This window comes from Bombus bifarius, unplaced genomic scaffold (genome assembly GCF_011952205.1).
Source record: "Bombus bifarius isolate JDL3187 unplaced genomic scaffold, Bbif_JDL3187 scf7180000009772, whole genome shotgun sequence".
Taxonomy (NCBI): Eukaryota; Metazoa; Arthropoda; class Insecta; order Hymenoptera; family Apidae; genus Bombus; species Bombus bifarius.
The window spans coordinates 50,195-62,895 of record NW_022885327.1 but is presented as its reverse complement, the minus strand read 5'-3'; positions in this window follow the sequence as shown (position 1 = coordinate 62,895).

Here is a 12,701-nt window from a genome sequence, read left to right as displayed (position 1 = left end):
TTGGTGCGTCTAATATGCATGAAGATAGCATTTTGGAGAATATTATGTAAATTTCGAATTGTATAATAATAGTATATTCTTTTTATTATTTAGTTGTTACCAAGGACAATAGTGTTAATATTTAAGAACAGTATTATTTAAACAGTATTATTATTCAGTATGTATAATATTTATGATATTTGCCACTTGACGATTGAATGTTTAATATTTTTTTCTTTGAGAAAAAGTTAATTTATTATTTTGTCACTAGATGAAGATTATAAAATTGCTTATTAATATAAATACAAGAGAAAATAAAAGGTATGAAATTAAAAGCGCAAATTAAAAACAATTTAATCGAAAGTATCATCGCTAGAATAGTTTATAAGTATTGATATACATATTTCTATAATATAAACAAAAATAGGTACATTAATATACTCATTGATAAGAATGATTTTTGAGAAGTCATTTTTACTTTTACGTAATATATTTTCCAATCCTTTATTAAAGTTCTGATAGCAATGCATAAAGAATATTCTTCACGGTCCATTTACGTTTGTAAAAGGCTTAAAATATTTGGCAATAGTTGTTAATAAATTTCGAAACAAATTTGAAACGCATCATATATTCAATTTGTCCGAGTGAAAGTTAAAAAGTAAAAGGATATATAATATTTTTCTACGTAATTCTCTTCGTCCTCTATGCATATGATCCATCTCTTAATAAATTTTTAGATATTTAAGTGGAAGAAACGTTTGACCTCCAGCATATTCATGCAGTCTTGCATCATCATAAAGTCTCTTGTTTACCCTTCGCGGGCTAAAATTGTTCATCTTTGTTGCATTTCATAAGTCACGGTTCTCATCCCTTTTTCTATACATTTATATTCCTATACATAGATACAATAATAGAATAAAGTATCTATAAAGCTTTACTACATTGTGCCTTTATTAGATTGTACACGGAGCTTTGTACACCGTGTTTACGTATTCACTACAAAACTACGGTTGTTACAATAATCTGTCACAAAACACCGCGTATAAATTTAATATTATCATTTATTCACGCAGATATTGTCTCGTTGGTCCATATCATGGATTTAGCAAATTAAATCTCTTGCGTATTTTTTGTCTAGTTTTCTTAAGATAGATTAGCTGCACAGATTCTTTGCTGTAATGTTTTGGCGGCTCACTAATCTGTATTTAGTGTTCCACTGCTTTCAGGGATAGTGGAAGAATATTTCAACAACAAAAATGAAAAGTTCAGCAGCAAGAGAACAAACGAATCACGAGTTAAGAAATAATCACATGAGATGATAAATATTACATTGAAGACTAATTGATAGACATGCAGACTAAAACAATTTACCTCTTCCCATTCGAAGAACAAACACGAAAAAAAAATTTTCGGATCAATCTGATATATAGATACGATCATTAAGCATTCATCGACTAGATGAAAAATATCGTAATAATACGCGAGACGCATTGAGTTGGCGAATTCAATCGATCATCAAGATTAAGTATAAGCGGCCTCAATAAGACCTTGAAAAGTCTCGTCTACGAAATATTCGCCGGTGAATGAAGGATATGGCGTCACCTACATTCGTGTTTAACATGCGTTCGAAATCGGTTCAAGGTTCGGATTTATCATCGATTGACTCACGTCGCATCGGAATGCGATAGTTCGTAAACGGAAGCGAGACACGAGCATCGACACGTACGCGTTTTAAGTCCGCTTTTGGCCGGACTCCTAAACGCAACTGCCTTTAAAAATAACGTTGACTCACGTACGGACCTCTTCTATTCGATATGCTTTCATCGAATGAACAATAGAAGGAAATTCGATGATCGAACGATTAGATTAACCCTAGTTGACTCCTTATTTTAATAAGTTAATTTACCTCCTGGATTTTTTACTCCCGGATTTTTTTAAGCTTTATCTTCTTGCATGATTAGACTAATACTATTAGCGAAATTTTTTAAGGCACAGTTTACAAATTACCAGTCCTATTAATAAATTTGTTTACGTGGCAATAACAAGTTTGGTGAGAAAAGTGATCGTTGAAATAATTTTAGAAATTAGCAACATGACTCTCTCTTGTACGATAACTAATAATAATTATGATTTTGATTTTACAATTTTTCACCCAATAAGAGGATTTTTTAATTTGGAACATTTATTTACAAAATATTCTTTGCTTTGTCATTATCAAACTAGTTAGTATTTATTAACAGCGCTAATTTACAATTTGTCATTTGTAAACTTTCTTTAATAATATTCATTTAGCTCATATGGACCAGGAGAAAAGTGAATTTTATAAATTATATTTTACATACATATATTTTAGTAACACTATACTCAGTTGCTCACATAATCGGAATTAACTTGTAGTCGGTGAAGAAAGTGCATGCGTCAGTTTCCAGCGGACTTAATACTACGCTTACTTCTAGAACACTATCTAATAAGTTCCTGCTTCTCAGATTTCTATTATACTTGTATAATCGTTTATCGATTGTAGATACATGTATCAGAGATATAGAATGATTGAAATTCACGCGTTAAATTATATGTTGTAGCATTGTGACAATACACTGTATAAATACCTGTCTTTAAATTCAGCTCCCCTGCATATTTATGTACAATTGGTAAGCATAGTTTTAGGAGAATATAATATAAATACCATCTTCAGAATATTTGTAATATCTTTGATTATGTAATGTATTAATTCATAATGATAATGAATAATGAAATGATAATTATATTTTTGATATATTTTGTTATGCTTTCTATGAAATTACAAAATTAATCGTTATTAATTGCAAAGTTTTATTAAATAATAAAAGTTGAATAAATACTGGTTCTATTTAAAGGGTAAATTAAAAAGAAATTAACTACAAAATTACAAAAATTAATTAATGAAATAGGTTCTACTTGCTGATATGATAATTTTTTAATTTTGCATGCCGATAAGGAACAGGTAGAAACTATGATTATATGTATGCATCGATGCATCTGTTCTGCGAAAGCAATTGAATGAAGATGACTTTGTATAATTAGATACTTTCATGCTTGGATACAGGATAATTATGAATCTCATAAAATAATTAATTATAATTAATGTTTCCTGATTCGTTTTTCTGATTATTTTAATGTACATATTGTGGATATATCTGCAAAATATAAACTTGAGTAAGCACGTGCTTAAACGATTAGGTATAAAAGAAGTGACTGCATAAGCGATCGTAATATTAAACATTATTATTTATCTTGCAATGAAATGAATCGTTTATTTTAAATTGCTATCATTATGTTGTTAAAAGTCCTACAAAACTATTGACTAATAAATAAAATAAAAGTTGTATCAAATAGTGAAACCAGACGAATATAACACGAATGAAACGCCTTTGAAAACTGAGAATCGAATTTAATCGACGAGCATTCGTAAATTATTGGATTGAATTTTGGATTTTGAATATATTCTATCTAACTTTCAAACAATAATTTCAATTCTCTTCGTTTAAAAGCTATAGTCATTCCTTTTCAGGCCTCGCAAAAAATAATTAAGAATCATTATTTTCATTTCTTAATTTTCCCTTTCGCTGAAATCTCGTTTATATTAAATATATTTTTAAGTATTATGATTTTTACATTACAATTACTAATCAAATGAATGTGAATAAAAGAAAATAATTATCTTTTCATTGTACACAATACAAGAAAATCTCCATTCACGCAATGAAAAATAAAAGATAGAAAAATTCCTCATTTATGGGAAATCTAATGCTCCCTTATAAACCGTATCACAATAATCATCTTCAACAACAGTATGGCAGCCTGAAAATCACAGTGGTGCAAGTCAAGATTTTGGAGATTCAAATTACGTATATTAACTTTTAAATTCCCTTATTCTGTGTTATGGATACATTTTTATGATCTCAAGAAATATAATCAATTTTTTACTATGAAAATGAGCAGCGATGTTTAACTACAGTTAAACAAAACGCATACAACAAAGAAAGTGGAGTTGCACGAAACAATTCTTTGTTCAATTTCGCAAACGGTAGTTTCCAGTTTGTGACTACCTGACTCACTGTTCATCCTGTCTCGAATCGCATTATCTAACGCAATTTCGTAAACAATTTTACATACTGTTATATAGCCGTAAATAAAATTTTCCTTTTATTCGTTAGCAACTTGGCGATTCATGAAAATACCACGATTTCTGATACCAAAACTGTATGCGTTTTAAACACAGGCGTAATTTAGTCAGAGATGTTTTAATATGATCTGGGAAACAAACGAGGTGTAATTACACGTCCAGTTGATTTGCACATCATTGTACGCGTTCGTTGGCCACGAATATAGTTCATTCTTATACAATACGTTTACGTATAGAGAATTGGTCACCGAACGCGGTCGAATATGGCAGGTAATATGCGCTAAAAACATAACAACTTTCTCCTACTTGCGTTACATCTTGTTACGCCAGGAGGATTATTCTGGAATGCAATCGCGAACAGGATGAGTATCGATCGGATTCACGCTATCAGCGTGTAGTGGACTTAATGAATCTTAATTGGAAAGAATTACTCAATTCTTTAAAGTAAGCTTGACTTTATCGTGCACATGTATCGTGTAATATCATGACAAGTAAATATCAAATTAGTATAGAAGAATCACAGTGGAGGCATTCATTTGCTTCTTTACTTAAATGCGTCGTTGCTCGTTACTAAAAGTTAAACTGAATAATTTCATTCTCTGAGAACATTTTAATTATCATCTGAAAGTTTGTTAGTATCGTAGTACGTAATCAGTATACAATTCTTTAAAAACCGAATGATGAATTTTGATGGAATTAATTGATTTGGCTTCTGTATGGAACAAATGACAATGTAATTATACTACTTTGAATAATACTACATATAAATCTATTATAGGTATAATGTAATCATTTAATATTTAAAGAAGCTGAATTCAATTTCGATTGTAGAAAAACCCTTTGAATTAAATTTACGCAAAAATGAAAATTTTCTGTTGGACGAACATGTCACTTTACGCTGTACTTATAATAATGTGACGAAAAAACGTCACTACGAATCGTATTACTGTAACGCATATATTCCATACAGAATTAATAACGAAATGAATATGAATGACAAAAATATATGTAGAAAAATAAATAACTTTAAAAATAGTTTAATCAAAATAAAAACAGCTATTACTTTTTAACATTCTCTAATCTTTCTTACTGTTCTTATTTATTTATATGATCAAATTTTCATTGTCTATACTATATATATATATAAAAATAACTTTATATAACTTTATATACATCTAGTGTTGTATTTGATAACTCTTATATATACAAAACTTTACTTATACTTTACAGAAATTATCAAAGATAGTTTCTTCCAGAAAATTTCGTATTTTTTAAACTCACATGATACATCTAGCAATGAGTTAGTCACATGAATATTGTAAGAGTACGTGTGAATTTTTAGATCCGAGAAACTGTGAACGTATTAAACAATGTTATATTCTTTTCACGACTTAATAATCGATTAAGTCTGACAATGAATGAATACAATAATATGCAAGAAACATTAAAATTTTCTCTCTGACTTGTTTAACTTTTAATTTTATTAATTGAATACTTCACAATAGTACTTCACAATATTTGAGGCCAAGGATATCTTTCAAATATTCTGACAACGAAATAAATCAGAAAATAAATTTTGAAAAGTGAAGGAAAATAAATTAATAAGATAAAAATAAGGAATGTAACTACATTGTTACTACCGCTTTGTTAAGCATTATATAACCATATGTAATTTTAAACGACAGTTTAAATTTCCTGAAAATAAAATATCAAAATGTATTTAACAATCATACTTCTATCTTTCTATATAAAAAATTAATTTTATGCGTTCCATTAAAAAAGGATAGCTTTTCGTTATAATGGACAAAATTCTATGGATAAAAACGACAATTAATTGCTAGAACATCTTATTGCTTCATCGCATTTTCGAAATTCCTGAAACGTCGGAGAAACTGTGAAATATTGATTTCCATAAAGTATCTCGTAGAACGTTTGACTCTCCGACAATATCTCGCTGCTGGAACAGTGGATTATTTTACATTGACGTGGATATATCATCGACGTTAACCCTAATTAACCTTCCTCCTTCATGTCAATATCAAACACTCGCTTCTATTCAATGTAATGTACAATGTCATGTGTTTTCAATACGTTTTCATCTTCATCCAGCACAACAAGAATACCACGCGTACTTCTATTCCAGCAAGTATAATGGGGACAATCTTTCAACGTTATTGAAATAGAGATACAACTTTTCTCTACAAATAATCGCTTCCGCATTTCAAGAAGAAAATGCATTAATCTAGAGATCAAGTCACGTTATATGTTCATCATCAGGGACAAAAGTGATTTATTGTTCAATATTCAATTTAGTGTTAAAATATAAAAATTATATACATGTTCCTGCATCTTTTTGTAAATTATTAGAATGTTTTTTAAGATGGCCATCGGTTTATAAAAATAAACTATCTGAATGACATAAGGTTGCGTGGAATTTTACTTACATTTATGTAAAATTTACGCAACCCGTGCAAATATTACAAACGCAAAGTCAAAGTTTTATCATTTTTACGTAAAATATACTGAATACACGCAAATATTACAAACGCAAGAATCAAACAAGTTTTATAATCTGGTACAAGTGTATAATTATATCGCAAAATTTAAATGTGTGAAATTGTACAAAATATACAGGGTGGTTGGTAACTGGTGGTACAAGCGGAAGGGAGGTGATTCTACGCGAAAAAAGAAGTCGAAAATATAGAATAAAAATTTTTCGTTTGAGGCTTTGTTTTCGAGAAAATCGACTTTGAATTTTCGCTCGGTACGCGTGCACTTTATCACGTCTCGTTATAACGGATCTCACTGTAGATCGTTGTCTCGATGGAAAAATTAAAAAAAAAAATTGAAAAAAAATTTTTATTGTATATTTTCGACTTCTTTTTTCGCGTAGAATAACCCCCTTTCCGCTTGTACCACCAGTTACCAACCACCCTGTATATAATATGATATGTCATAATAAAACAATCGTTATAATGTTTAGAGGATGAAGCAAAGTTCTCTTTCAGTTCCATTACTATAGCTGATTTACAACAGTATAATCGAAACTATAGACAAAAAGTGGAAGCTACAACTTTAAAGCCTTCATTAACTTATCTCCCACAATTTTAATTTTCACTCGAAAATAGAATTTATTCACATGCACAGAAATGTAGGTCAGAATTTAGATTTTTCCAAACTAGTTACTCTTTTACTTCCCAATTAAGTAAAATGTATATTAATAACAATTCATCGGTATCGTGGATAAATTTAAAAAGTTTATTAATCAAATACAAGGTGATTCATATTAAATCGCCTTAAGCAGAAGATTCGGAAGAGACAAAGCTATTGCAGAGCAAAGGAAATCCATAAGAAGATGAAATAATTATATACAAAGCATTTCTCAAAAATACAGAAACGAGGCATTATTAAATAAAAGAGATCCAAAATGAAGTAAAGTAATCACAAGCAAATTATTCCACAAATACTTTGAAACAAAACTTTATTAGAGCGAAACTAACTTGCAAGAGAATAAAATAACTGTATAACTGTAACAAAGTATTCTTCGTGACCTCACTTCGGTTCAAAGAAACCATCTATAACAAGACAATGCCTCTTCAAACCGTTCGAAAACTTAATCCAATGCATCACACTGAGAAAAAGTACATGCATACCTTTTTTACAGAATATTTAAACGAGTGTTATCAACGACAGAATCTGAAAGACGTTCAGCCTGCTCGACGTTCTTGGTGACAGAGCACGATGTGCAACTGGAAAAGTTTAGTCGAAACCTTCGCAACGAGAAGCACGATCGCTTCGAGTGGAAAGCAGTCAGTATCTTCTCGAAGGAATTTTATCCTAATGTGCAACAGGAGGTTCGTATCGCGCAAGGACACTCTTTATTTCCAATCTTGAGAATCTCTGGACCACTCGGTTCAGTTGACGGACTTTCGTAGTGTGCAAAGGAGCACAAACATTTTTTCGTGTCCTTCCATCAGGTTAGCTATGGGTCAGCAGGTCATCGGTGGCGTAAAGTACGTACACTTGTATCAAGGACGTTTGCGAATGTACCACACGTGGCGACTGCCACGCGTAATTACCCAACGTATGCTAATAGGATTGGACACGAATTGATGAAATAATAAATAATAAACATTATTATCATCATATCATTAGATTATTAGGAAGACGATCATCAGCCATAATTTTGCATTCATACAAGATAACGATAACCTGATTAAAAATGTGTTGTATAAACTGGATGCAAAAAACAGAAGTTTATCTATAATTTGGGCAAAATTTGGAATTAAACAAGAACAAATACGATAGAAAAATTAATAATATTGATATTGATTATTAGAACACTGATATTGGATAGCGACGACCCAGAAACATAATGGATATGAGCGAAAAAAAATTTAAAGTTATTATATAGAAAGATGAGATTTTTATGGTAATATTCAATATATCAATTATTTATTTATCTCAAAATTCTATGCCCCCCGATTTACTTTAACACAAATTTCTATGTGATTTCCTAATCATTTCTAAGATTTACCTTACTTTACGTTAGCGTCTGAACAACTATGATCGGGGGTGTGCTTATTCTAATAATAGATTGCCTATTTACTATGACATACATTTTTACTACTCTCTCTTGAATTAATGAAAGCATACCAGCGTGTTGAATAATCTGATTTACAGAAGTAAACACCGTAATGCCAATCGTTGCGGTAATCAATGAATGCGAGGATGCAATGCATATTGTGAAATCTGTTTTGAATTTCTAATCCCATAGGAATAGACTTTGTAATGTAGATACTTGTCAGGCGTATCTATTTTTTTAAATTAGTAAATTTTTTATAAAATCGTCGTAGTTAAGAAATACGAGAGAAACTATAGGCTTCCAAAAAGCAAAGAAAATATTTCTCGCTTCCAGCACAAAAATAAAATATTTCTGTAAATTCGAGTGAACTCGCTCCACATTAAAAGTAGCGTGTTGGGCTAACATTATGCAATGTCTGAGTTACAAACTAGTTTACAAAGATGAAGAAATTCGCGTGATAAATTAGGGACATTCTCAAGGCTGATGAAATGACGATACTTGTACAAATTAACACGAGATTTATATTTATCTATGTAGATAAACATACGTAGGTAGCCATCAGTGTTGAGCAAGTTTTAATGCAATTAAAGATAACTTGACTGAATTTTTATACATTTATTGGAAATTCGAAGATGTACAGAATGCACATAATTTTCTATACAAACAAAATTTTTGTCCAAGTGCCATCTTTTTAATTATATTCATAAATATATAAATTTGTATAAATTATCATAGTCTAATGATAACCAGTTACTAATTACAAAGATATTTTTATATGAATCGTGATTAACAATTAAATTTTTATTTAATCGATGTATAATTCCAACTGACAATTAAGGTGGATATATTATCATTAGTTAGTTATTTATTAGTTAGTTATTAAATTAGTTATTTAACATTTGAACCACTGACGTCTAATATCCCCAAATATCCCATGTATGGATAATTACAAATAAAATGAGAATTAATAGACATACGGTGTAAGGCCATTTATCTAAACAAAAAATCATAATTGACGGGGAAAATCAGTGAGCTTCTATCACATAAATTGTTTATCTCCTGATGGATTCAGATAAACCATGTCTGATAAATCATGCAGTAAATACGATTACCCGTGATTATTAATCATGATGAATATTGGGATAATTGAGTAATAATTTTAACAATGTAAGGGAAGATTACTTGTTTGAAACTATTTTATAAATATTGGTATTAAACACACACACACACACACACACACACATACACAACAAACAATTTTGAATGAAATGTATAATGTAATTTTTCTTAAATTAATTATACCTTTCTTTGTATTGAATGTAATTGTGTATTTCAATTTCTGATATCCTATTACTGGATATTCCGATAATAATCGATCAGTTCTAATAATCACGATTGCATTGTGAGATACAGAACTATTATGTATTCATATTTCATATTATGTTTCATATTAATGAGAAAAACCATAAAGATTGATAAAACATGACACCGAGCGGTACATTGTAGACAATATAGGCAGATAAATTTCCTAAACGACATTTTCACGCACCTTCCGGTATTCTTTCGTTTCTTCTATAACATACAAAAATGTTCTAACGTTTAATGAATGTCGAACAACCAAACGGTCAAACAGTAGGTACTTCCAAACAGCAATCTGCATGTATCAAGTTTCTAGCTGATACTTCAATAACCAATATACCTCCGATCGAGTCAAATTAGCTTTACGATATCCATGAAAAATGATTTTAAATAACTGCCGAAACACTACTACTTTTATTTCGTCGACATAAGTTAATAAAATTAGCCATTATACGTTCATTACAATATTCTTGCGCGTGACATCTCTTACGCTACATTCATCTCGAACCCTCTTGAAAACGTCCACTATAAACCATTCTCGTGTTCGCGATCTACACGCTAGACTAGACGAATGGCGCGAGATGGCAAGCGATGTTGATCGAACTGTTTTCGATAACTCGAGCGAAGAAAGAGGAGCAAAGAGGACGGTGGCTAGGTGAAACGATGCAGGAACCGGGCGCAACAAATAAACGAACCGTGCAGTGACCCGCTTTCCGTCGCAGACATCCTTGTTTCATAATATGCAGGCGGCTGAACGACGCTTAGGGGCCGGCTTGTTGTAACCGAGGGAGAGATGCATCTTCGTGCATTAGTCAGCTAGTGTGTTTCCCTGCTCGCTAGCAACACAACGGACTCGCGAGACTCGGTGATCCGTTACGCAACCCCGGCTCACGGTTGCAATTCACTGTGTGTATTATACGTGCTACTCTCTGGGTAAAGACGAGAAGAGGAGACGCGTTCCTACCATACCGAAGGATTGGTCTTTAATGATCGTAGACGTAGCCGCGCGCGTTCGTCACGACTGACGCGCGTAATTCCTCGCGTGTAGATGCTGTGTGTCGAGTAATCGTCGCGCAAGACGAGCTTCGCGTGCATTTGTATAGGGTGTCACAAAATTGCACCGTTGAGTACATCGTGGTAGTTTCATGCGCCGAGAAAATTAATCACATTTCTTTTAGAGCAATTGATCAAATAGAATATCAATCAGGTCATATTTTGTAAACTGTGCAACGCTGTATCAATGAGAAATCACATCATCTTACAATACAAGGAATACTCTTTCTACAAATGATAATTTAATAATAGTATATAATTAGTATAATTAGTATTAAGTAATCTAATTATAAGTAATTATATTATAAAAGTAATATAATTATTAAAATATAATAGTAATAATTGTTGCACCACAAGGCTTACCACAGGCTGTATTTCTAACCATCGCTCGCGATCCTACAGTGTCGCGGACAGATCGTCTTACTGCCCGACGGAACATACACAATGTATCGACGAGTGTGTCACGTAATTTTTGGGTTGGTTGGTGAAAATAAAATATAGTTGAGTCGTAACACAACTATTAACTTGGTTTTAATCAACCTTTATTATGAATTCAGCAATCACAATGTAACACGCACTGAATTAACATAAATCACAATTCACTCCAACCACGTTATGTAAGACTTAGTTACAACAATACATTAAGTACGCGACTTATAAGAGTAGAGACCGACATAGATATGTTGACTATTCTAAGGATACAGAATAAGTGAAGTTTTACTGACGATACTGTGTCTGAGGAAGGCTAGGGGTGGGTGTGTCTAAGGACACGGGACTATCGGATTTGTTGATGACAATTTTGGTTAAGGAAGTGAGGGCAGTAGACACCATCTCCGATTGGATAATAGGACGGTTGGTGGACCAGGAAGGGTTTTAGCCGCCCTCGCGAGAAAGTTGCCAACGGAACATACCAGATGTGGAGAAAACCAACTTTCTAAGCTAACACGTGGTAGACAATAAACGTAAAGGGAAATTTAAGACAGGAAATACTCGCTTGGTCCGAAGGACCTTAACTATAAAAATGCCAAGGCCCCTGGTGGGCACTTAAGACTATTGAGGGTGCGCGCCAAGGATATGCAGACATCTGGGTGCCATCCTGTCCGTGGTGTGTGGCCTGGTCTCTGATATGAATTGACGTTACAAGTGCATAGTTGCCACCAAGCAGCGAGTTCTAGAAACGTCGATTTTGGTTCGTTACTTACGTATTGGGGCATACGTGATCATTGGCGCGAACGGTGGCGTGACCCGAGTATAGTGGGGGTCGTCTCCCAGAGAAGACAAAGAAATGATCGAAGGGCAATCAGTCCCTTCTGACGAGTCAAACGTTATACATCGGGCGGTCTGACGAGTAAAATTAAAGTCGCATAGTCTAACGAATTCATTGAGAGATATCGTAAAGTCGGGTCAACTTTCTGTAATATATTTACTGTATTCATTGTTAAACAATTTGTGGCGTGTTCATCATATTATTGTTAAATATTGTCAAATATACCATTTTATGTTAACCTGTTAATACAGCGTTAAATTCATTGAACTACCCCTGTTATCTTAATGGAAAGA